This window comes from Tyto alba, unplaced genomic scaffold (genome assembly GCF_018691265.1).
Source record: "Tyto alba isolate M040663 unplaced genomic scaffold, T.alba_DEE_v4.0 Super-Scaffold_14, whole genome shotgun sequence".
In the NCBI taxonomy this organism is placed as follows: Eukaryota; Metazoa; Chordata; class Aves; order Strigiformes; family Tytonidae; genus Tyto; species Tyto alba.
The window spans coordinates 14,689,211-14,714,188 of NW_024881276.1; the positions used below are offsets into that span (position 1 = coordinate 14,689,211).

General features: G+C 41.4%; 1 protein-coding gene across 5 annotated transcripts in view; it reads right to left on the reverse strand.

The window, feature by feature from the left end:
- Window positions 1–9,409: 9,409 nt before the first annotated feature.
- SMPX (small muscle protein X-linked) overlaps window positions 9,410–24,978 on the reverse strand; it is a 93,993-nt gene continuing 78,424 nt past the window's right edge. For all 5 annotated transcript variants that reach the window (XM_033010054.2, XM_042788576.1, XM_033010057.2 and 2 more), the window contains one exon: window positions 9,410–9,724. The gene's annotated coding sequence lies outside the window, so the exon portion shown is untranslated. The remainder of the gene's footprint in view (window positions 9,725–24,978) is intronic.

A 24,978-nucleotide genomic window follows, 5' to 3' on the forward strand; every position in this document is an offset into this window, starting at 1 on the left:
AACAGCTGTTAAATGTCTGACAGATCTTCTGCAGACGGTTATATTTTGCAATTTTCTTCAAATGAACTTTGTGATCTGTAAGTATTTTCCAGTTCAAAGTTTACAGAGTTGTATGGAAGTAAGAGCCAATTTTGATTCCTTTGAAACCAATAGGAATTTTGCCATCAGCTGTGGTACAAACAGAGATGCAACGTTCTTAGCATAGAGAAGTTTTCAGGGGCCAAAGTATCTGTCTTAGCTTAAGTTTTCAGCTTTATATACCAGTTTTCTCACCTGATATGCAGGGTATATTCAGCTCCAAATGGTTTTATTGGAATGAAGATCGTATTAAGGATCAGACCCTTTACAATTGAGCCGCTCCTCTGCTATAGAGGAGAGCCTAATGAGTTTCTACGTACAGCATTTTATTTTTAATGTGATAACTCTTGATGTGCAGACATTACACTGGCAGTCTGTATGAGGTGAGCAGGCCCCAGTGAGCAAGGCTGGGGAAGGGCAGCAATAATCTCTGCTCAGATGCTGCCATGCTGCAGCCTCCACCGACGCTTTAGGGATCTGTGTCTCCAGCCACCAACGTCGTGTGGCTGCCCTTGCTGTTGTCACTGCTGATTTCCCTTGGGTTACTCCAGGAGTAGATAGGTTTGAAGGATTGTTTCCTACTGCCTCACCCTCTGGAAATGCTTTTATGAAATGGTAAAAAGGTTGATTGATTGATTGATTGATTGATTGATTGATTGATTGATTGAAGCAGATAGGCAGGTAGGGCTTTCTCCTGATCTTCCTCATTTTTTCAGAAGAGAGCTGCTGGGAAAAATACCACATTTCCACAGCTTCCAGAATTACATCACGTTACCAAAATCTCCAGAAAAGAGGTACTGCAGAGATCTTAAGTTCCTATAGGTCATTTGTGGTTTCCCATACACTTAAATTCTCGACTACAAAGACAAACGGAGAGAATAAATAGGCATCGCTAAGACATCAGGAACAAAAGTTTCCATTGCCATTTTCAAAGGCAGAAAGAACAATTAGAGGCCAGGGTCCCTTCAGGCAGGTAAACAATCCTGATGACCATTGACCCTTTTGACAGTGTCCTCCCTACATACTAAAAGGCAGCAATTCTGTTTTGACAGTGACACAAAAATGTCCAATTTGGTTCAGGGCAGTGGTGTGTGCGACGGGCACTTTAGAAACACTCAAAGTGCTGCCAACTGCCCTCCCATGAGGCCACTGCTGTAAGTCACTACTGTCAATAAATCTTCTTGCTCTTAATTGTTTGGGTTTCTCTTGGAAACAAATATTTACCAGCTTCTGGTTTGCACAGTCTTCTAAAGGTCACAGATGCTAACTCCAAGGGGAGCCAAGCTATTCGACCTTAAACTATTTAACATTGGCTTCCTGTGCAAGCCTGAGCTGCCATAAAAGTAGACATCACTATGGGACTGATGTGTAATGATGGAGGAGTAAAGTTCTCTTCTTGGCCCACTTCATCACGTTATTTTTAAAAGCCTATGAGTTCAGTGAAGGAAATAGATGCCTTCATTCTGCTTATCCTTTTGGATGATGTTGATGTGTTGGATCCTAATGGTCTACTGGGAAGCTAGGATTACTTTTGCTTATAATAAATGACCGGGACCCTTTAGCTCTTGCTTGGGTTCAGCAAGAACCAGCTCACTTGCTTTTAAGATTCATTATTTTTGTCATCTGACCTAGAAACCAATAGAAGAATCACAGGAGACCAAGGCCCCCACTTAAGATCCCCCTGCGTGTGGGTTAATCATGCCTTGGGAAATAGAAGGTTTGCTTTCTCACCCCTAGGATGGAAATTGATGGGATTGACTTTATTTTCTAATATGATTGATCTATACCATGGCATTGTATGTTTTCTGCACTGGCATCACATGTAATATCACACATATATGTTACACTTATGTAGGCAAATAATATCAGCTTTAAATTAAGAAACACTCTCTAACAGTAAAGATAACAAAATGCTAGGGTAGATTGCCTAGGGAGGTTGTGGGGTTGCCATCATAGATGGATCTTTAAAGTATGCTGTAAATATTATATTCCCTATAAATCTGCGTGGAATTAGGCAAGTACAGCTGCTTGGGTTTGGAGGCAAGGAGATGGATTAGATGGTCTTCTGATACCCTCTGAGAGCTCTACTCCAAGATCTTCTGCTCATAATAAGCCTTCAGTCACAAAGTCCTGTGAACTGTGAGTCATGTGTCATATTAGGCCTTGGTGATATACACAAGTGATTTTCTAAATAGATATGCTTTGCTGAAAAACAAAATCCTTAAACAGGAAAAAGCTTGGGACGCATGCTGGTGTGTGATGCTTTGAGGACACCATAATTGCTGTGTTTGGAAAATATACTGAGCGTGACGGTCATCTGAAAATGTAGGGGACAAAGGGCATGCAAAGTGTCTGCCTGAAAGCACTGCCTCTCTTCACAGGAAGAGCCATGGGAAAGTCATTGCCCAACATCACTGCTGTTTAAAAAGGGATGTCACAATTTAAGCACTTCTGCTGAGATCAAACCATAAAGGACTCATTTTTGACAACTGACTGGAATAGTATGGAAATTAACTCCACCACCACTGATGTCAGAGTTATTTTTCATTTTTTTTCCCCTTACTCATATAAAGATAAATAAAGTAGGTAGCTTTCTATCTTAAATGAAATTGGTCATGTAGAAATAGTTCTTGTTTTGGATATTAGGAATTTGCATTTCTCGATGTCACCTTCCTTTGATTGTTTTTTCTTGAAGGAACAATCTGTGTAAAATATCAGTAAGCCAAAAAAAAAATAAGCAAGAATCTAAAACAGCCATGTTCCATCTGATCCATCCTGTGCCATACCAAGTTGATATAGTTGCAGGAGAGAGACCCCCATGAAAAGCTGGAATCTGGTCTTCATAAAGATTTGCTGAGCAGTGCAACACCACTGTGAGCTGGGACACAAAGAGCCAAATTCTGGAGGAATAATGTCTCCACATTGACATGTATGTGTGTTTCCTTAAATATTCGTGCAATCCTGCAATGCAAATTCACTTCCCCAACGTGCTGGTTCATTTGCTGCACAAGCTGACCAGAATGACTTTGCAGTGGAAACCACAGTCAAACTAAAGAAGCTCTCGGAACGCTGAGATAGTCCTTGCTTTGTGGGGAAGGACTAGAAATCCTGGGCATCTGGACCGCTTCCCTATGGATGTGAGGAGCTCCCTTTTCAGCAGGGTAGAAAGCCTCGAACCAGTGGGCTAGATAGGGGTGATGATGGAAGAGACCAAGCTGGCAGAGCCTGGCTCCTGCTGGAGAGAAGAGGAGGGGAGGAGAGACCCCCAGTCCTTCCTCCCTGCTGCCACCCCAGTGGGATCAGGTTTGGGAGGCTGCGGTCCCACCTGATGCCTTTCTGACTCATACTCTTCCCCAGGCTTCTTCAGAGCCCTTGATCTGCTGTGGACCTTTTCCAGGTGATCTCTGGTGAGCCACGGGTTTTATCCATGAACTACCAGCGCAGGAAACTAAGTTCACCCTCCCACAGGGTGAAGGATGACATTCGTCTTTTTTCTTCCCTTGCAGCCTAAACTCTTCTGAGTGTCTCTCTCTCTCCCCCCCTGATTCTCTGAGGCTACAGGCAAAAGCAACTGCTGGTGCACTCCAGCATCACTTCAGCAACATGGGTGGTGTGGTGTCACGCTACACTGGCAGATGACCCGGCCCTCAAAGTTTTAGGTCAGCAACTTGACTGCAGCACATACAGCTTTCACTTGCCTTGCCAGGCACGTGACGTAGGCAGAGCACGTTCCTCTCCTCTCAGGGCTAGGCAAGAGCCCAGATGTCCCGTTTGTGTTACAGCAACTGTACAAATTTGATGCTGACTGAATTTCCTCAACCGTGAGGTGCCATCCAGTGTCATTGTCCCAATCTCCGCAGAGCTCCCCGCCTCACACTGCCCAGCTTGATAGCTCTGTGTGAGGACGGTCAGCGGCATTTTATTGGAGAAACAGTCAACGCAGGGAATTAAGACGCGGCCTCATTCGGAGGCATTAGTGCCTGAGTCACTGGGATGTCATTCAGGCGTGAGGACAGCCTGTGAAGGCTTTCAGATCACATGCATGCATGACATTTAGAAGAGGTGGGTGACCTTATGGGAGATTATCTGAGAGATCTAAACTTGCCATAGAAAGTGGCATTGGAGGCTTTAATTTATCCTCACTAACCTTCAGCAATAAAAACGGAGGATGAGCGCATGGATGTGCATGCAAGAAGTATGCAAGAAGCACTGAGAACATTGTGAAAGCCAAAGGTCTGGTAAACCATACCCCAGCTCTGGTGACACGTGGCTGTCACAGAAAAAGGGAGGAGGAGGAGGACACTATGTGTTTCACAGGTCAGAGTGCTTTAATTTTTTGTGTGTGTGAGTTTGCTACTTGACTGTGCAATAAGACAGTTAAGAATTTGTGCTCCTTCCCTGATTTCTGTAGGAAAGCACAAATCTGGATATTCTCCCAACCCTCCTAATTCTAGATATGGCCACCAGGCCAGGGCCAGCCTTGGCAGCAACTGTGATGTCAACCAACAACTCTGAGAAGTAGAGCTCCAATTATTCAATGCCCCACAGCTTCTTCCATCACTCACCCTGCATCTCCAAATCAGCACCTCAGCACATACCAGGACTGCTGGTGGGAAGCAAGGAGCAAGGTGGTTTTCCTGACTTCAGAAACAATAAGGATCCAAAGGGCCTTGAGATGTCTCCTCAAGCCTCTGGCCTTCCTCTAAGCATTCAGCTGTCATATCAGCCCAGCACATAACTTTCCCCAGCCTGCCAGACCTGCTCCCGTGTACCTGCTGAGCTACCTGTTAGAAAACTTGAGCCGGAGGAAAGAAGTGGTACGGCCGCAGGGATCTTGGCAGCCCTGAAATCACTCACGCTCCCTGACTGGTTTCTCAAAGCAGAAACCTATGCCTGTGTTCTCTTCTGGCTCTCACCCCCACCTTCACCATCTCAGTCTCTATGAGTCCACCCCACTTGCATTGTCCCTCTGCTCTCGATGAGTCCATCTGCTCATATGGGTCTTCCTCATGCCCAAGCAGGCATGCGAATCCTGCCCCTCATGTCCAAACTTGCATCGCATGGTCAACACCCATGCGCTAAGGAGGACAGCAAGTACCGTGTGCTGTGTCATTGCAATGTCCAGTTCAGCTGCATGCTGACTTCTGCGCTTCTGCTCAGGTCAGGGCTTGGGTTACCAGCCTGCTGATAGAAGGGAGATCTGTTGAGACCCATTCTGACCCTGCGGATGATCAGCTAGGAAAGTCATAAGTATTAGATGAAGATGAAGAGCCACTGTTTAAAGAAGAATAGTCTCAATAGAAACTATTGTAGTACCTGTAAAAAAATATTTACTAAGAACGCAGCATCTGTAAGAAAGATGAATCTAACTCCAGTTTCACTAAAAATACAGCAAAGGATTAGGCCACTTTTCACAGTACGACACCCAGACAAAATCAAATTTAATTAGTTACCAGACAAGATTTACCAACCACCTGTGCATATGAAACCCACAGTTGGTATCAGGGCCAGAACACTGACACTTTGCTATTGCACTCGCAGTTAGTCACCAGTGTTCTGTGGGATAGCTTTGAAAGCATCCACTTCAGTTACTGCAATGTAATGTAGTGGGAAGTGAGTGCAACGTATGAACAGATGTGTTTATTTTATGAATGGCTCCAAAGACACAGGAAAACTGGATTTTGCCAAGTTTGACTGATCTTATATCCAACCCTTAGTTTTTTGTCTCTAGTGAACTGGTTTATCTTGGGCAATAAAGTAAGGAGCAAAGCATCAGTACTTTTTGAGGGCTGAAAAAACAGCTTTAGGGGCAATTTCCTTTGTAATTATTCATCCACCAGTAGTCCTAAACAGCTCATGTACCAAAATTAGGATTTTTTTGCCGAGTGCATTACTTAATCTGCTTCACTTATAAAGCAAAAACTCATTCAAATTAAATGTGCACACATTAGAGAAACCAGGACTTAGTCACAAGAGCAAAAGAAAATTGTTTCAACATTTTGGCCCAAAAGCTATTACCAAGAAAAATACAACTGTTTTCCTTGGATACCCTTCTCTGATTCTCTTCTCTCAACATCAATATTTTATAATACAAAATGGCCAAAGTGCCGGGTTTTTATTACATCTTCCTATAAATAATTTACAGACTGCATGGAACAAGAGATAAATAAAAAGGCCATCTTTATCACCCTTGTGATTACACTGAGCACAGTCCTGGTAAGATGCCACTGAACTCAGTGAACTGCATCTCAAGACTTTGATTTGGGGAATTCATGTCCATAAACACAGTTTAATGTAACTACAGATGTTTTGATGGTACAGTAAGTGAAGTAGTATAGTGGGGCCTTGCTTTTACAACTAAAGATAATAGTTTACACCATCAGAGAAAATGCAGAACTGATGGTTTAGTTCTATAGTTCAAGTGAAACGTAAAGCCAAGCCTCCAGAGTAACACTATTTGTCTTAGAAATTTAATTGTAATTGATTAAACCAGAGTAATCAGCTGAAAAACATTCAAATTCACCATAAGTTTTCAGGTAACAGTAATTGTTATTTTACCTCTACTTTTATATTTACCTCTAAGTTAAATATTTGGATTTTTTTGTGCAGATGATCAGATAAATCATTAGATCATGCTTTTGGTCAGTGGCTGATGATTAAAAGTTTCTCCCTGAATGTGTCAGGGTCTTGCTGTCTCATTAGACTAAACCCTTTGCCTTGGGCACAGCACAATAACTATTTCTAGTTTTCTAACAGAACATGCCTCCACTGCATTGTTGAGTAGTTTCTCAGAAAAATTTGTTCATCTGGATTGAAGAAGTCTCACTTTCAGCATTGGGACAAAAAAAAAATTACAGTGCAGAGCACTGGGTAGGGAGCTAACAAAGGGACCTTTTCCTCCACCTTGCATGCACGGAGCTTAGCAACACCAGGGCAATGCTGTCCCTTTTATTTACTGTCACACCAGCACCATACAGAGACCAGAGCGTAGGGATGACACTGAAATTCAGCTACTTTGCTTTAATTCGTGGGTTCCTCATTAGGCAGGTTAGGGGTTATGGGGTGAAGGGGAATTTATCTCTCTGCGGTTCAGTTATGATAACTATTTATTTTTTGAAACTATTCCTCTGACTTCACTGCCTAGTGGGGGTGGTCATGTATCATCTCCTTAGTGAGGTATTAATATATAGCTGGTAGCGAGTTTGGCTCATACAGACAAAGGCTGGCATGTAACCACGTGAAGTAGGTATGATTTTAACATGCTCTCTTACTACGTATTTTTGTGCTCATCTTTCATTGTAAGACCTCAATCCTTCCCTAAATTTGTGCCAAAATGTAACATTTGCAGGGCAAAATTTTCCATGCCAGAAGTAAGAGACTGCAGAGTAGCTTGGGGCATCTTTCTCTGGTCTGTGTAAGCCCTCCAGTCATAAAATCTAGATGAAAAGTAACATCACTAGCACATGATGGTTCAGACCAGCAATTAACAGTTTGGTAGGTGAGACAGAGAAACTTCATAGATAGCCTCCTTTTTTTCTTGTACAAAGCTGTTAATTTTATGCTGCAATAAAGATTCCATGTAGTGCTAAGATCTCACTCAGGGACCTCACTGATCCCATGCCCCATAGCTGTCAGCCTCGAGATGGTTTAAAATTATATATATTTTGTAATTTTGTTTAAAATAAAGAGGAAGCTGAGAAAAGAAATATTCTTTGCCTCTGCCTAGCCCCTCTCCACCATTAAGCTGTTTCAATGGCCACTGATGGCACTCCTCCACTTCGTAGCAAGGAGTTGAAATCTGGCAAAAGAAGCATGTGTCTGTGTCAGGGATGGGTTTTTTTCATTCACTTACATATTCAGACATGCTGACTGTAACGTGGTCCCACTCTCCCCATCCCCTGGAATTTCCACTATGCTGTTTCCTAACTGTGAAAGGAGGGGAAAAATGTGGCTTTACCTTTCTGCAGTTCTCTGAAATGAGTGTTTTTAAAGTGAGTAAAGAATAATAAAAGCAGAGGTCCTGACTCATCTCACCTTCAACATGCTTTTAGCTTGAGGGATTGTGTGTTTTGTCCTCTTTTTATCACTTCCATACTTGGAGGAACGATGCAGTCCAATATCAGGGACTGATAATTCAGTGTTAGGGAAAATTGTTCATTTTTCGATTGAATAGAGATGTTAATCATATCGGTATGTAAATGAAAGGTCATCCTGATGCATTCTGTCTCTTGACACTTCCATTTCAACGTGTCTTTTGGGGATGTTTGCTTCCAAGGAATGCATTAAGGGAAATCATCCATGAGCATGTAAGGATGGATCAGGATAGTAAGCAATGTTGGTACTGCATACTGAAAGTACAAAATACAAGAATGCCCTTTTAATTGATCTGCAGCAAGTCGAGCTCCTTTCTAATTTCCTGTACAAAGCAATGCAAATATATGTAATAACTTAAAATGCAAAAATATTGCCAGTTAGGTTTTGTGTTTTCTGATGGAGCAAACAAGAATTAAACGGATGTCGTTGTTAGTAATATTCAACTTGAAGTCTGTTTTCTAACCAGAATAATTATCTTTATTTTAATTGAATAGACAAGAGCCAGGCAGAAAGTTTCAGTGCATGTAGAATAGTTTCAATCAACAGTAGAAGAATATTATTACAAAAAACTCTTCTTATCCCTTCACAGTAAATAACACAAGAGAGACCAAAGAGACAGAGTCTGTTAAATTTCTCTAACAATAAGATCTCATTTCCAAAAATAAAATATGCATCAAACAGTCTTCATTTATGTACAATCCATATAAAACAAGTGTCAGGGATTAATCACTCTATGTAAGGGTTGCTGTGGTAATACATGAATTTTGCTCAGCATCAGTATTTCAATGTCCCCTTTTTATGTGGGCTTTTGAAGATAGTGCTCCTTCAACCTATATTCAGGATCATGTTCCATCAAAGCTGGATGACCTGTTTCTTTGAATAAAGGTTGCAGATTTTATGACAACTAGCTCACATTTTGTATTTTCATTGTATAAAGTAAAGGTGATGCATAAATATCAGAACACGAGTGCATTTTAGATTCCCAAGAGAAATAAATATTTTGGTTCTACAGCAAAAGAAAAATTTAGCTAAACTCATCAGAAAGACAATCCCTTTTAATATTTTAATTTCCTTTATTACACATGATACACAATTCCTGTTCTATAACCAGGAGTACACAACAGGAAATTAGATGTTACATTCCTCATTTATTCTTCATTTTGTCAAATAATTTTAAAACTATTTTGTCCATATTGATTTTTTTTCAAAAGGAAAGAAATCAAATTAATTGCAAATAACGAACTTATTTTTTATAAAAGTATTTACTCTATTTTTGCTCAAACTTTGAATCACACTATTCCCCATTCTCAGGTCAAATTCATTCCTGAATATATAATACATTAATTGTTAGTTGCTGTGTTCTGTTTTATTTCAGCATCATTTTCCTATGTTAAACAAAGTAGACAACATGACAGTATTGATATAAATGTACAAAGAAGATGCTTCCTATGGAGTATTGCAGAGTTAGGAAGTTCATAGACTTCGTACAAATATATAAAATATTTCAAATTTTCTCCATTCGTTGGAATCCATTCAGTTCCTCTTTTCAGACCTGTGTGGCAAATGCAAGACCAGAAGTTAATCATTTATCACTGCACTTGCAGGGATTTTGAGAGCATGCAGTAAAGTACCTGTAAATTGCTGGGGGGAGTATATTCCCCAGACCTGCAATTTTGCTTTCACTGGGTGTACTTGTTTGCACCCAAGCTCAGGGAATAGAGTGGGTGTGAAAGAAAACTTTTTGATCCACTCCCTTTCCCCCCCCACGCTCCAAAACCTCTGTCTGATGAAACTTCGATTCTGTTAAGAGCTCTAAAGCCTTGAGTTTCGGAGGCAGGGCGCGGGGGGCTCCTGGGCTGCCCCTGCCCCCCGCAAACTGGGTCCAGTCCTCAGCGGACCCTGGGACCCGTGGGCGGGCCGGCCCCGGCACTGCAAACCCTGCCCTGTGGCACAGCAGCACGGCCCTGCTGCAGGGAGTAGGGATGCCTCAACTGGATGAAGATCAAAACAGTATCTAATCTTACCAGTAAACACTATTTGCTGGTATATACGTATATGTGTATATGTATTTTTTTTTCCAGCTCTTTTGATTATCCTTTTCTTTTGCTTTCTCTGTTCTGCCCAGAGAGCTCAATACTTACGAAAACAGGTTTTGTAATTAACTTCGAGAAGTTCAAGACACTAACTTTCTCAGCATAGCCAAGGTGTAAGTATTTGATGTGGAAGAACATCTCTACTTTTGGTAAACTTTATTGAATTCATGAACCTTTAACAAATGCTTAGAAAGTAGAGAAAAATCCACAGGGGACAGAAAAAAATTACATCCTTCTACACTTCACAAGATGTTTGTGGTGGTGCAATCCTCGCCCCCTGGGCAGCTTGGTGCAAAGTGTGATTCCACCCATCTCCCCGGGGAGGTATGTCCACCTGGGGAGATAAGGACTGCTAAGGGCAGTGAATCAGCACGTTAACGAGCCTGGCTCCTGCCCCTCCCCCGGAAATGGGTATCACAGTCCATCATCTCCTAACGGTCTGGCACACCTGTACTGGTGATGTGATCAAATGAGAACAGTAACAGTTACACCTTCATCAAATTCTTGTGCAACTGCTGGAAGGTACCTGGGTAGTTCATTGTTCAGGCTGGGCCTGAGCAAAAACAAATGACAAAAGTCAGTTATCTTGGACCCTATAAATTGGGACCCCAAGTGAGACCCTTTGAGCTCTCCTGGATTGCAGCGGGCCTGTGACCAGCAACTCCCCTGAGCTGGGACGCCCCTCAGGTATCAAAAACCTTAAGGTGTTTTCTGCTGTCAGAGCTGACGAAAGGCCAGGGCCAAGTCAACCCACTGGAGTCTCAATTATTGCCTGTTGAGGAATGCCAAGGCATTGTGAGGATTTGCTCTAAACTCGAGGAGGGAACTTTTACTTTGAGCTAGCTCCTCTTACTCTTTCTCTGCCTATTGGTGTGTGGGTATATAATTTATTTTATTGGATCCAAATACTTTGTCATGTGTGTCTGTGTATTTGCATGTTTTTGTCTTTGTGTATGCGTTCACATATATATATATGTAGTGATTTAAGATACCATTTAGTAAGTTAGAGTGAATCTTGTCATCTTAGAATCTGTAGATAAGTCACTATTTTAATTACAACATTTTCCTGAATTATTTTGTATGTATTTAAACTGGTTAATGATCAAGTACTATTAGTTATTAATACATTTTGATTTGTTGTTAAATCATCACCATGCTAATACTTTCATCCGCGACAATGTTGCACGAAGTGAGTTTTTGCTGTGCTCCTGAATGTGTGTAGGCTGTACGCATTTGGACAAATATTGGAGGGGCATTCAAAAAGCTGGAATTGCTTAGCTTTCAGAAAAAGCACTTTCCTGGAGAAAGAGGTGCTATTAAGAGAAACCCTGCATGGCTTACACTAACTGCTTGAAAGTGTTGGTGACTTTTGAATAAAGAAGTCAAAAGTTAATTAACTTGGCTTGAAAAAAAGTGAGGGGGTGTCACTGCCCACAGGAAAGAGGTCATGAAACTGCTGCTAACATGCTCGGTGGCCATTAGCAATCAAACAACGTAATCATCTCGTAGCCTGATTCAGTAAGGCAATGTACTGTTCCATTTCAGCTGAAATTTCCTTCCAATCAGGCAATTTTAGGTACTTATCTTTCTAATCTCAAAAACAAAATCCAACTTTAAGGCTGTATTTGATGGCTCCCCAGGATACGCACGCATGTGTAATCCTGTCCTACATAATTACGGCCTGCCTACACATGCTCTCTGTGTGTTTCAGTCGAGTATGCTCCTTTCTCTTTCAAACTGTTCTGCGCCTGTTCTTGGGTATCACAAGGTGACTGTTTTCCAGCGGTGGGTGGATAAAACACTGCTGGCTGTGATTAAATTGGAGCACTCAAGCCCAGGATCGGGAGAGGCAGTGTGCAGAAGCACAGCAGGCACAGCAGGGCATAATGTGGTCCTTGGTGCCATAGGTGTTCCCTGATCCTTCTGCTGAAAGAGCCCAACATCAGATTCTGCCTCCAAATGCATCGTGGGCTGGCTTATGGCATGAAGGACAGCTGTAATTTAGCATTCTAGGTTTTAGGATTACATGATAATATTTTATACTTTCCTAGCAGATTTGGCATCTTAGATGGCAAGACTGTGTTTCCTCCAGGTGTCATCCTGGAGAAGACATCTACCCTGCGTGGGAGCTCCACGTTTGTCTTCTCCACATATTTTAGCCTTTCCTTATTTCCGGAGCTCCTAAAACCAGCTGTCCTGTGCTGCGCACACCAAGCCCCCAGGGATCTTGGTGGTAAGATATATAGAAGAAATGGAGCCAGACTTTCCTCAGTGGTGCCCAGTGACACCACAGGGACAGGAGACAACAGACAAAAATTGAAATACAGGGAATTTCATCTAAACAGGAAACAAAACTTCTTTTGCTGTCAAGTAAACATTGGCACAGGTTGCCCAGAGAGGTTGTGGAGTCTCCATCCTTGGAGATACTCAAAAGTTGACTGGACATGGCCCTGAGCAATGACCCTGTCCTGAGCAGGGAGTTGGACTGGACAGTCTCCAGAGGTGCTCTCAAGCCTCAGCCACTCTGGGAAGGGTTTCTGTTTGTCCCAAGGGAAGCTGTCCTTCACTCATGAGGGTCAGGATGGATTTGTGTGATAGATGCAAGGTCCCTGCTTGCCCCTGCTTTGCTGTGGAGCTGTCAGTGAGTTTACAAACTAAAGCAACAAGGTGTTATATACTGTATTACTGTGTTGCTAATAATCCAAGTAATCTGGCTGCTGGGATTATTTTTGGCCTTTGGCCTCCCTTTATTTCCTCATAGATCCCAGACCTTTGACACCCAGCTCCCACTTAAATCAATATTAATATCACCTTTATGACCTCAAGGCTGAAAAGTCCCATCTGGCATCATACCCCACCCACCTGAGCAAGCACTGCTCCTCTTCTCCCTCCCATGGCACAGGACTCTCACTAGGCAGTGGACCCACCAAAAGATCTGCTGTATCCAGTTCTCCCAGTCACAACTGAGACATAGAAGCTCTAATCAAAGGAAACCCAGACTTCTAGGAGGTCATGCACCTACAAGACTAATTCATTAGCAGGAGGAGCAAAAAAAATCCCAAAAACTACAGCACCCAAGAACCCTGCCACTTGCTATCCAAATGCAAGAGCAACCAAATTGCCATGATGATAAACCTTACCTCAGTGCTCAGTTGCTGAGGAAAATCAAGCCCACTGTTCTCAAATTTTGTCTAAAGCACGCTGTTTACAAGCAGTGCTATTTTAACATCTGCTAATAATATTATCTTTCTCTCCTGTGTATTCTCTGCTCTCCGGTTGCTTTTAATTGCTACCTGAACTCCCTTCGCAGTCAGTGGACCCTCTATTATCTCCCTGCGATGCTCCAATCCACTCAGACCTCCCTCCAGCCGGCTCCAATTCTCTTTCTCCCAGCTCCCAAAGGCACATTATTTTTAGAGCTCAAACTCCTCCAGAGATCAATGGGACTCTGTAAACTCAAAAATAGGTTGCTTACGGTACATTAATAATCCTCACAGTTACGTTCCCTGGTTATTCTCTCAGCTGCTGCAGTTTATCTACCAGAGCCTCCCTTGCCACTCCAATCAACCTTATTATACTGAACAACACTGCCATTTAAAAGACAACAGAAAAGGATGTACTTGACAGCAAAGCTTAAATGTTATTCTGATTCAGGATGGACATAAGCACATGCTTAGGAGCTTTTTTGAATCATGGAATTAGAGGGTTTTTCAGCCCTCAAGACTTTCTCCATTCCCTGTCTGAAAATCTGCAAGGTTGTGATTGCAGTCAAGATGATGCTAGTGTTAGTTTCTTGGACAAAAAAGACTGCGTCCCCGAGTTTTCTAACCATGGGAAAAAGTAAATATTATTTTTATACAAGAAATTATTTAATTGATGTGCTAATCAACATAGATGCAACTTCAAAAACAAATCTAAATAAATCAATGAATTGCAAAATCTCACTTTTTTTTTCTTCTTCAAAATTACAGTTTTTAGTGTTACATCTCGCTTTTATTTCCTGAAAATATGCTCAAACTGGTTAACAGCAAGCAGATAAAAGATCTACTCTAAAAAAAGGCTTCAGTAATTCCAGCTGTCAGTATTTTCTGTTCTTACGCAACATGTTAACCAAAAGAAGACAAAACATGAATCCAGATTTTAGCTGTATCTCCATATATGCAAAAAAATGACCACATTCAGGGCTAATATTATATAATTAAAGACCATGCATGAATCACCTGAGGACTAAATAAAATTTCTCTTTATTTGAACAGTTTCCAGCCTTATATATTTAACCCTAAGATTCTGTTAAGGCAGCCTGTTTTATAAGCAACAACTTTACAAAGGAGAAAACAGACATATCCTATTAGCACTTCATAGAAAATCAGTGATTATAGCAAGGACACCCAAGGTTCAGTAAATGCCTCCCACTCAACAAGCTTCCAAAGTGAACGACCACATGATGTTTACTCCTCACCAGAACCCATTTATAGATCTCTTACTCACCACTATCACAGTCATACATGCAACATTTAAGAAAAAAAAGGCAGCAAGAAGCCCTCTATTTGGGAGCAGACAGGGGGGTTACAGTTGGGGAACTGTGTCTTTTCTTTACAATACTGTTTAACCAAGCTGTAAAGCATGATTTAAACAATACAAACTCTAAAGGTTATGATCAACTGAAAGCATTCATTACATACTGTGAGCATTGCACATGGACAACAAGTATGGCTACTTGGAGAAAGTTTTATACGGACTGGAAAAAAATTGATCAAAAAGTCAAAAAATGCTTCTTCAAAATGCTAGTAGGAAATTAAGGTAAAAACTTCCTATGGAGTTAGGCGACCCAGGTAAGAGTTTTGTTCCCACAACTTTTAAATGACATCTGGCCATTCCTAGCAAATAAGAAAAGGGTATTGGTTTCTGTAAGGTAAGAAGGGGACAGAGTTCATGAACATTTGTAAGTCCGGAGCAGAATTAGCCTAGAATTACAAACACAATGATCTTCAGAAGAAAAAACTTGGGAAAAGGGTAAATCCAGGAACATGTCTGCTTTGATTGCTCTAGTGAATTGGGAATGTGAAATAAAGCTGGACTATCTCCTTTGACTCCCTAATTTTCCTACACATCTGGTAAAAGCCTCCTCCTTTCTGAGACAGTAACTTGAAGTGTCAAGGGATCTGCATCAATCCATCTGTCCTCACTTCACTTCAGTGGGCATTACTTGCTAAAATAATCTTCTCCTATGTAACTACTTTAATATTTATTTCATATCGGAATCACTGTCCACACAAATGGCAGAAGAAACAGTAGGAAGTCAACTGTGGTCCAGGTTAACATATTAACATTGTGATGGGATGTCGAAGAGAGGGTTTAGGTTGCAAAGGGGAGTTCATCCTTTGACTCCCTCCCAGTGGTAGCTGGTTGACTAAATGAAAAAGCAAACTTTTAATTACACTATGTTTTCTTGCATGCTTTTTGCAAATTATTTCAACACATTTATTATGCTTTTACCAGGATTATAATAACAACTGTCATGTATCTGAGCATCTCTCGTATATCTTTTAAAATATATTTGCTTTCATTTATATTTTCTGGGCACGGTCCTTGGCAGCCTGCTCTAGGTGGCCCTACTTGAGCAGAGGGGTTGGACCAGACCACCTGCAGAGGTCCCTTCCAACCTCAGCCATTCTGTGATGCTGTGAAATCGTGGAAAGATTAAATAATCTATCTTTTGTTTTGTTTTTGCACTTTACCTAAAGTCATTTGAAATATGTGGGGAAGCAGCTAAAAATAGCAATTCAGGTTGTGCATAAACATACACACAGGGTTTCAAAACAAAAATGGTCAGAACTTTTATCCTTTAGATTGGTCCAACAAAGAATCTTACACAAAAATATGTCTTTTCCTCTGAAATACAAAAATAATCTTTGTGATCCTGAATTTTGTTTATATTCACCATGAAAAGATTATTGAAAGCCATATGCTCACTTTCTCATACATATGCTGTTCCTCAAATTAATTCACGTCTTCAGACAGTATGACCTGGGGAACTAAGGGCAGTTATGACCCTTTCCACTGCCTGTGGTTCGGCAGTGCGCGCACAAGGGAGCTGCAGTTGCATACGGTGTAACAGCACGTCTCATCAACCATAATAGACTTCTTTATTTAAGACGAAAAAATAGTCAAGTGAAAACATTTTTCATGTGATACTGTTGTCAAAATTTCTTGTTATCTACACTGACACAAAGCTTTGTCAGCAAAGGAACTTGCAAAAGAGAGACAATTTAGCCCAGTGGCTCTGAAGTGACAGCTGTCGAATGGAGGTCTTTCAGATCAGTATGTTATGGCAGCAGATTGATCTCCTGCCAAATAAGGAACAAATCTGTGGCATTTTTGAAAGGTATAAATTGGATACTTAGCCAACATAACACAATTAAGAATGATGTTGCTCTGTCCTAACGACTGCCATAACAGTTTAAGTGGAAAAAAAAAACAGTTTAGATATCAGTATGTGGCTGAAGATCTTTGGAGGATTTTTGGCTCAGTGCAGGAGTATTAAACTGTGCATGGTTGCTAGGTTGTTCCCCTAGTTATCTGGAGATTGCAATTACTTGGGCACAGCAGCTAATCTATGCAAGTGGTTCCCAGAGGATCAATAAGCAAGAACAAGAGAACACATGAACAAATCATACATGTGCATATTGTTCATGGTGGGGTTTGTGCATGGATTCCTGGTTGAAGCCAGCTGAAGCAGCAGCCTGGCTTCTTTACATTCTATACATTTTTATTATTAAACTTTCTAAAGCAAGTGACTAAGTATTGTGTAAACACAAAAATCTATCATTTCCCTGAAGGACCAATAGTTCCCATTAGTTTTCAATGGATTAACCACGTAACAACAGTAAAATCCAATGATTTGGATGGTTCAGCTGGTCTCTAGGACAGCTGTTATCCAACACGAAAAGTTCTATTGTAAATTTTTCAGGGAAAAGTCTTGTTCTTCACTTATCCAGCTGCACGCATTTTCTCATCTTGAGAAGACAACAGTGCAGCTGGCTCACTCAATGTATAACATCTTGAAGTTTTTCTCAAGTTAGATTTTTTTTTTCTTCCCTCAAACCTCCTTTCCTGCCATGGACCAGAGCTCCAAGCAGAGGTGGCAGCTCTCAGAGAGCCCAAGATACGTTCTGCAGGGCAGGGTCCAACATTTGAAAACCTGTGGGAACCTTCAGAATTTTTGTTGTCTGAAAATACCTAATGTCCATAAAGCCACTATACTTAACAAGATATACTGCCTTTTTTTTTTTTTCTTGGTAAGTGGAACCCAGATGTAGGTAACTCAAATGTTAGCATATGTGGTTCCTTACAGTCCAAGGCATTACAACTAGTAGCAGTTTCAAAAGTGAAAAAAATCCCTCAGATTTCTGCATTTCCAGTGAAAAAGAAGTAACTTCTTCCCATAATAAATGTCTCTACTTCCTGACTTGTACTAATACAAAAGCTTTAGGATTTGTAACATGTTACAAATGTTACACTCTCAGAGCATGGAAATGTGTTCTGAACTTCTTATCAGTAATTTTTTTTTCTTTTGTTTGGGCATCTCTTGGCTGAGATCAGAAAGCTGCCTAAAACAATATGCGATGGGCTGCTAGTTATCATTTAGATGAAGTAACATCTTAATGAGCACATTTTTTAGCTTATGGATTCACTACAGATGCTGGCGTAAGTATATTGTTTATAGCGATAAAAATCAAGAGTTTCTTAATGCTGGGAAAGCATATTTTGAAGTTCATAATATCTGAGCAGTTCATAAAGAGACTGAATTTTTAAGGACTGATTATGCATAACACTGCACAATAGTATTGCAAAAAAAAACCCCTACATAAACTCTGATATGTTTCTGTTATTGCTGTTGCTACTGCTCCTGCGATGTTTTCTGGAGCTACCCTTAATGGTTTTTCTCCATAGTTTATATATCTTAAAGCACAGTGGCTGCAACATATATTTACTTCACATTAAATTCAAGCTTTCATGTCAATTTTCTGCTTTTCATTAACGTTTTCCCTCCAACTTTTCAAAACTTATAGTGTTGTCCCTATAAAAAAGTTTTGCAGACCCATCTTCAATTGCTTTGGGCGTATATGAGGTCATTTCTACCTCTGTTAGTGGGAATTATGCTGCAGTACTTACTACCTTTTAAATTACTGCCCTCTGAAGGGAAAAAATCTTTTTCTTCTATGGCACTTTACTAAGCCCTGCTAAGTTCATGCAGGTGTGTGCCTATAATTGCTATTCTTTGTAATTATCAAATAATATAGGAGAAAAATTGTTCTTTGAATTCACGTTAAGCTATTCTCATTCACCTATACTACCTCTGCTTTAAAAAGCATTTGATTCCCAGTGTAGGCATCACTCAAGGGCTTGGTTCTCTTTTTAAGGTATCATCTTGATCATATTAGCGAGTACACCCAAATAGTCTGTTAATGACACCAGATGACTTAAAGAGCTGAAGTAGTAAAAAATTTATGGCACTGACATTAGAAAGGGATTTCCAGGACAGTTTATTTTTATTTCATTTTCATTCCCCATAGCAGCAACTCAGATTCTCAAGACAAAGACTAACAGAGATGATGAAACTCAGGAATTATTGTCGTAGCAAATTCATCAGTAAGGAAGCCAAGGCCTAGGATCTGATCCTGCAAAGTGCTTATTACCTCCTTTGAGGTGCTACAAATCTTATTGATTTCTCCAACAATAACCAAAACCACTTAGCAGTTTTCAGGAACAGGGTGGAAAATAGCCAGTAGAAATGCACCTGTGTGGTGGTGCACTGTGAAAATGAAAAGATGCTGCTAAGTCCCCTTATGATAAAAAATATCAGACTGGTAACTGTGATGTCTACAAGACAAAGATATGGGTAGGAGAGGCCAGGCTAAGCACTACTAGAAATAAAATAATGATTCATAAGATATTCAGTACAGAAAAAAAAAGCAGAATAAAAGTCAACTACTAAAAGAAAAAGTCCAAAAAACCTGTGACATTTGAAACAGCCGGACATCTTTGTTGTACTGAAAGTGATGAAGGCTCTGTAAGGAGGCACTCATTGATGCAATATGAAATGCACCTGCTGAGAGTTAATTGCATGACCGGGGTTTCTCAACCAGGATGTGTCTCTGAAAGCCAGGTTTCCAGCTAGGAGAAAATGTATATGGTGGTGAGTGCTTTTTGCCACAGAGACTCCCTACAGTCAGCTCTTGGTAGCCCATCACAGAGGTAACTCTGGGCAGGGGGGGTGGAATGCCTCACAGGTGTCTGCGGCTAAAGAACAAGGGGCAAGAATACAATGACAGGTATTGTGTTGTGTAACCTGGATTAAACACAGTCAAACTATTATAAAGCTAAAAAACCAGAATTCCTGGATTGTTTCAAAAGTGACTTATGAGTGTGGGGCCCACAACCTCCGGGTTGGTTCATGAGCTAACACACCACAAGCACTACAGCTCCAAAAAGTCAAACCCTCGTGTCCCATGGAAGGCGGCACAAGCAGGGGAGCCAAAGGCATTTTGCACTTCCCAAAACCTCGCTGCCGGCTGTCACGGCAATCCCATTCCCTCGGGTTGGAAGCTTCATCCCACCAGCCTTGCCTTGGCCAGGCACTCAGCTCAGAGCAACCTACAGACCCCTGCGTGGGCCAACCACTACCAGCAGCTGTGCCCAGCAGCAAAGGACGACATTCGGTGCGGCCTCTCGCAGCCTTGTAAATCCTATACAATATAAAACGTTTTGCAGCAATCTCAATGGTCTGTCTGCACCAGACCTGTAAGCAGTGTCAGGGGTCTAAAGTTGCTGAACAGTGGGTGTTAGGAGTGCTTAGAAATGGCATTTGTTATTTGAGATGGGCAGGAAGCTGGAAATCTGACAAAACAAAGCTTCTCGCAAGAAGCACCTGATTTAGTTTAAAATTTTTGATTCTTTCTTAGGAAATTGAAAATCCCCAGATGTTCTGTGCTTTTCTGTGAAAATTCAGGCCGCTCACTTTTGTTTTTCTAGAAAAACAGTTGATGTTGGGAGGCTGAAATTTGGAGAAAGGTGACTTTGTTTTTCCTGACACTTTTATGGTAGGGTAGAGACTCTTCAGGTTGAATCCTTTCAGCAGTCTTATTGTAGTCCCTCAAACACTGCAATAAAAGACTTTGTAGGAGTGGTCTATCACCCTCAAGATCATACTGTTTCATGACATATGAACTCTAAAATGCATAACTGTGCTACATAAGTAAATGATGAACAATGATTTTCAAGTAAGTTGTTTGACTACACGGAAGATATTCTGGAGGAAGGCACTTGCCTTGGACACTGTACACTGGCACTTCATTTGGTGCTAGCTCTCCTATCTATTATTAAAGTTTTACTCTAAATTGTGTAGAAAACTTTCTCACAAATCTGAATGCAACATGTCACACAGCAAAATGCTGCTGCTGGAAACATTCTCTGATTTCACACTTGAATGCTCATGTCTTTTGTTATTGTCATACTGGCTGCCACTTAACACTCCTGATACGCCTGCATTTTCTCCAGAGACACATGCCCAGTAGTAAGAAACACTGCTTGGTATCTGCATGGTTTTCACATACTGGGAAGGGTCAAAAATATTATTTGTATTTTTAAAATAAAAAATTGTAAGCAAAAGATTCTTAATTTTTATTTTGCAGGAGATGGTAGAGTTGCAGGGGCAAAGGCTGCACTAAATTAAGTATTTGGCACACTGTTGATTCCTGTGGAGTCCACAAGTGCGTGCCCTCACGAATGGCATTTCTAAAGTGCCATTGGTCTTTGTTGCCTACTCACATTTATGGAATCAATGGCTTTTTCCTCTTCAAGAGAATTTGAGGAACTGAATGATAAAAAGCACATATTGAAATGGTATTAAGTTGATAAATGCCTCACACAAGAATCAGTTAAACAGTTAAGACTGAACACATAGCCTAACAGTGATTATTCATATCCAAAAGTTAAGATATAGGTATCAAATTTTCTTTCCCCTGTACTTAAAGTGAGGTAAGTTACTTCAGAGATGTACTGGTATGTACAAAACATGAGTCGGAATTACTGTATTAGTTTTGTAACCACACATAAATTTGCAGATAAGAGATGGTTAGGGGAAAATTGTTATAAATCATAGTTTCAAGGTAACACAATATAAGGCAGGCTGCACAGTATGTTAATTCATCTGCACCAGCGAACACAGAAAAGCTCCCCTCTAGCTTCCATATTGCCTGATTTTTCAGTTCCTACCAGACTTTAACATTGTCTGAACGTTTTTATTTCATTATTCTTCAGAACCTACATATCCTCCTGGATGCTAGCTCTGCCATTCATTTTTCATTGCAAATACTCTCCATCTCTCATGCAACTTCAATGTTTTTTAGGGGAAAGGTCTCAGCATTTGGTGTTAACTTGTTAGACTTTCAAAAGCTGTGTGTTCAAACCCTGGCAAGGCAGACGTTGTCTTTCATTTGTCCCTGAAGAAAATGTGCATTTCATGCTGGTTTTAGAAAGGACTATGTCAAAAAAATGTTTTATAAAACAAAGTCCAATCATGTGTGTCCGGAAGGTAATTGAATTTTGGTGCCGTTTGTACATACATAATTTGGGATTAAAGCTATATATATGTATCTCATGACTGTTTATGAATTTCAAATTCCTGGGCAATGAAACTAGAAGCAAACAACATCTTCGTGTACTGCAAACATAACCTTTCTTCCTTCAGTGAAGCAAAAGGGGAAAATGACAAGAGAATTATTAGGTTGGATAATTATGGGAGAAAAAGACAAGTTTGCTTGATTTGTTGTTTGAGAGTTGGCACGGGCTGAGGCTGCTGAAATTTATTTAAAATGCAATGAGGTTTTGTACCTTAGTGTATGCCAAGAATCAAACTGGTCCAACATTTTCTGATGGAACATTTCTCCACTGGGAAAGGTTTATGCTTTGAAAGTGTAACTTTTTATGGTAACATCTTGCTTTCAGCAATTCTCCTGATGCAACGTGGAACATTGAGCATGACTGATCTGGGCAGTTTCTTATCAGTCCCCATGCTGGCTCCCCGGCAGCCTGCCAAGAGCCTGGTGCAGCTCTTTGACAGGGATTTCCAAGGGCCAACAATTTCACGTCTGTCAGACTTGGAAACCCTAATTCCTGCTCAATACTGCTAATGACCAGAAGCTGCTGGAGACGGTTAATATCTCAAATCAGTGGAGAACTTTTCTGATTTTAAAAATCTAAATAATATGGTTATTCTTGCATCACTGTGGTCCAACTGCAGGCAGGACCCAGCTCTGCAGTGTAACATAAAATTGGCATATCCAACTGGTTCCACAGCCTCTGCCTTGTCTCACTCTCCTGCTTCATTGACCTCTGCCTTCATTCAGGTGTGTGATGCCAAACATTTTAATGCTGCCCTTCAAGATTCATTTTGACAACTCCAAGCCCCAGAAGTTATACTGCACGCCCAATCTTCCCCAGACTTGAAGAATTAATCATGAGAAGTTTACAAAAAAAAAAAAAAAATCCAAATAAATTTTCTATTAATTTAATTTCCTTTTTGGTAATTTGACCACGAAGGTTCACTTTCCATTTTTCTCTGCCACTGCAAGGATCTTTGTAAACCTCCCACAATGAATGAATGGGTCAGAAGCCAAGTCCCTTGCAGATGCTAAGCAATAGTCACACATGTAATAACAAAAAAAACCCCTCCAGTCCAAAGTGATTTCTATTACACAGTAAAGGAACAATTCATGACACAACAACTTTAAGACAAAGGGAGGGATAAGGAAATGGCAAATTGGTTATATTGGGTATAATAATTAGCAGACTTACAATAGGAGCTGCTTGGCTGCTGACACACAGCAACGGCTCTTATTTTTATACAACAGGCTTCCCGAACCATCTCAGGACAGTATTTTGAAAGCATTTAGCTGGTTAATCATGCAAAACCCCTAGGAGTTGACGATTATTTTTTTTTTTGGAAGCCCATGAGGTACTTATCTGCCTCTTTAGAGAGCTTGAAGTATTTTAGAAGTCTGCCCTCTAGTTTCCCTTAAGAGTTACTGTCATGATGCCGCATTAACGTATGTTTTGACTGTGATTTATCTCACTATAACAATTATTTGCTTTTCTTTTCCACCAAAAAAACCCCAAACCCCCCCAAACCCTACCAACAACCCACAGTGTAAAGCTAGATTCAGCATTAACCCTTTAGGCAATGTTCTGTACTGGACTCATGATACAAGTAGGGTTGACAAAACCACAATTTCATTTGAAAACTAATGCTTTGGGGGGGGGGGGGGGGGAGAAAAAAAAAAAAAAAAGCGCTCCTTTACTAATGATAAACGCAGTGAGCACAAGAAGAGAAATGACTGTCAGAAAATAGCCTTTTGGATTTTAGCACTTCTCATGCTGAAGGAGCTGCAGGACACAGGGTTCCTTTGCTGCTGTTGAGAAGAGGGTGGGGGGAAGTAAAAAAGCCCACTTGTGTGGTGGGCAGGGAAACCCAGAAGGGCATCAGCATGGAGTGCCTGCTTCTGCTATTCCAGTGAAAGGGGAAAACCACAGCGGCTTAACCACAGCCGATTTGTATGAAGGGAGAGGATGCCCTGATGCCTTTGCCGGTAAAGACAAAAGGCTCCTTGGCACTTCAAAACCCAAGAAATCCTTGCCCAGCCCGGGGCTACTTTCCCGCCGACCCCCCAGCCTGCCCCCGGCACGGGGTGGGGGGGACAGGCCATCCCACAAACACCGGTCCGGCCGCGCTCACCGCTTTGAACCTAAACTGCAATTAAAGGTGTGAGGAGCATGGTCCCACTTGGCGTGGGAAGATGCCGAGAGCCAAACCTGAGCAGGGGCCTCGCTGGGACTGGGGGTTTGTCTGAACAGCGGGTCAGCTGGGGGGACGCGGCTCTGTCAGGGTTTCTCAGGGGTTCCACGGGCACTCGGGCAGTTGGCAGCTCTGCAAGGCAAACTGCTGCTCCTCAGCAAGAAGGGAAGGTGTGCCCAGAGATCCCGGTCGGCTGAGGGGATGCTTAGTGGTCCCCGCCGGGCTGTGATGTTGGGGGGAGGGGGTTATGTTTCCCCAGCTGCGAGGCTGGTGTGGGGCCATGGGGCTCACCGCTTCAGTATTGCAGCAAGGGACAGGGATGGGGAGTCGGGGTGATGAGGTTGGGGCAAGCCAAGTGGTGCCACTGCTGGAGCAATACCCACCCCTTGAGCTCCTCCGGATTGATTTCTTTGCTTTTAATGCATTAGCAGCAAGCTCTGTGGTCTTGGAGACACTGAGAAAGGGCTCCTCTCCAATCAAGAAAACAGAAATCTCAGCTGTCTCTATTTGGACAGTGATATCCAATTTATTCGTCATGAATTCTGCCTCTTCTGCCACCTTACTCAGGCTGTACTGCAAATAGCCTGCATTTGACTCTCTGAGCTAGTTATAGTTTCTAAAAATGCTGCTTTCTCCTGGTCATATGGCTTCTCAACAGAATTTGTAAAGTATGGGTGAGTGTTGTTCCCTATAAATATAATGTATATCTGATATGCCTACAGATAATATCATAGCAGGATTGAACCATGATTAATTGTCGCAGTATTCATTTACCTGTTTTCTTTCAATGTAACCCTGGCATGTGCAATAAGAAGAGAGGGCCTGAGACAATGGCCACATCCCTGCAAATATAGTTAC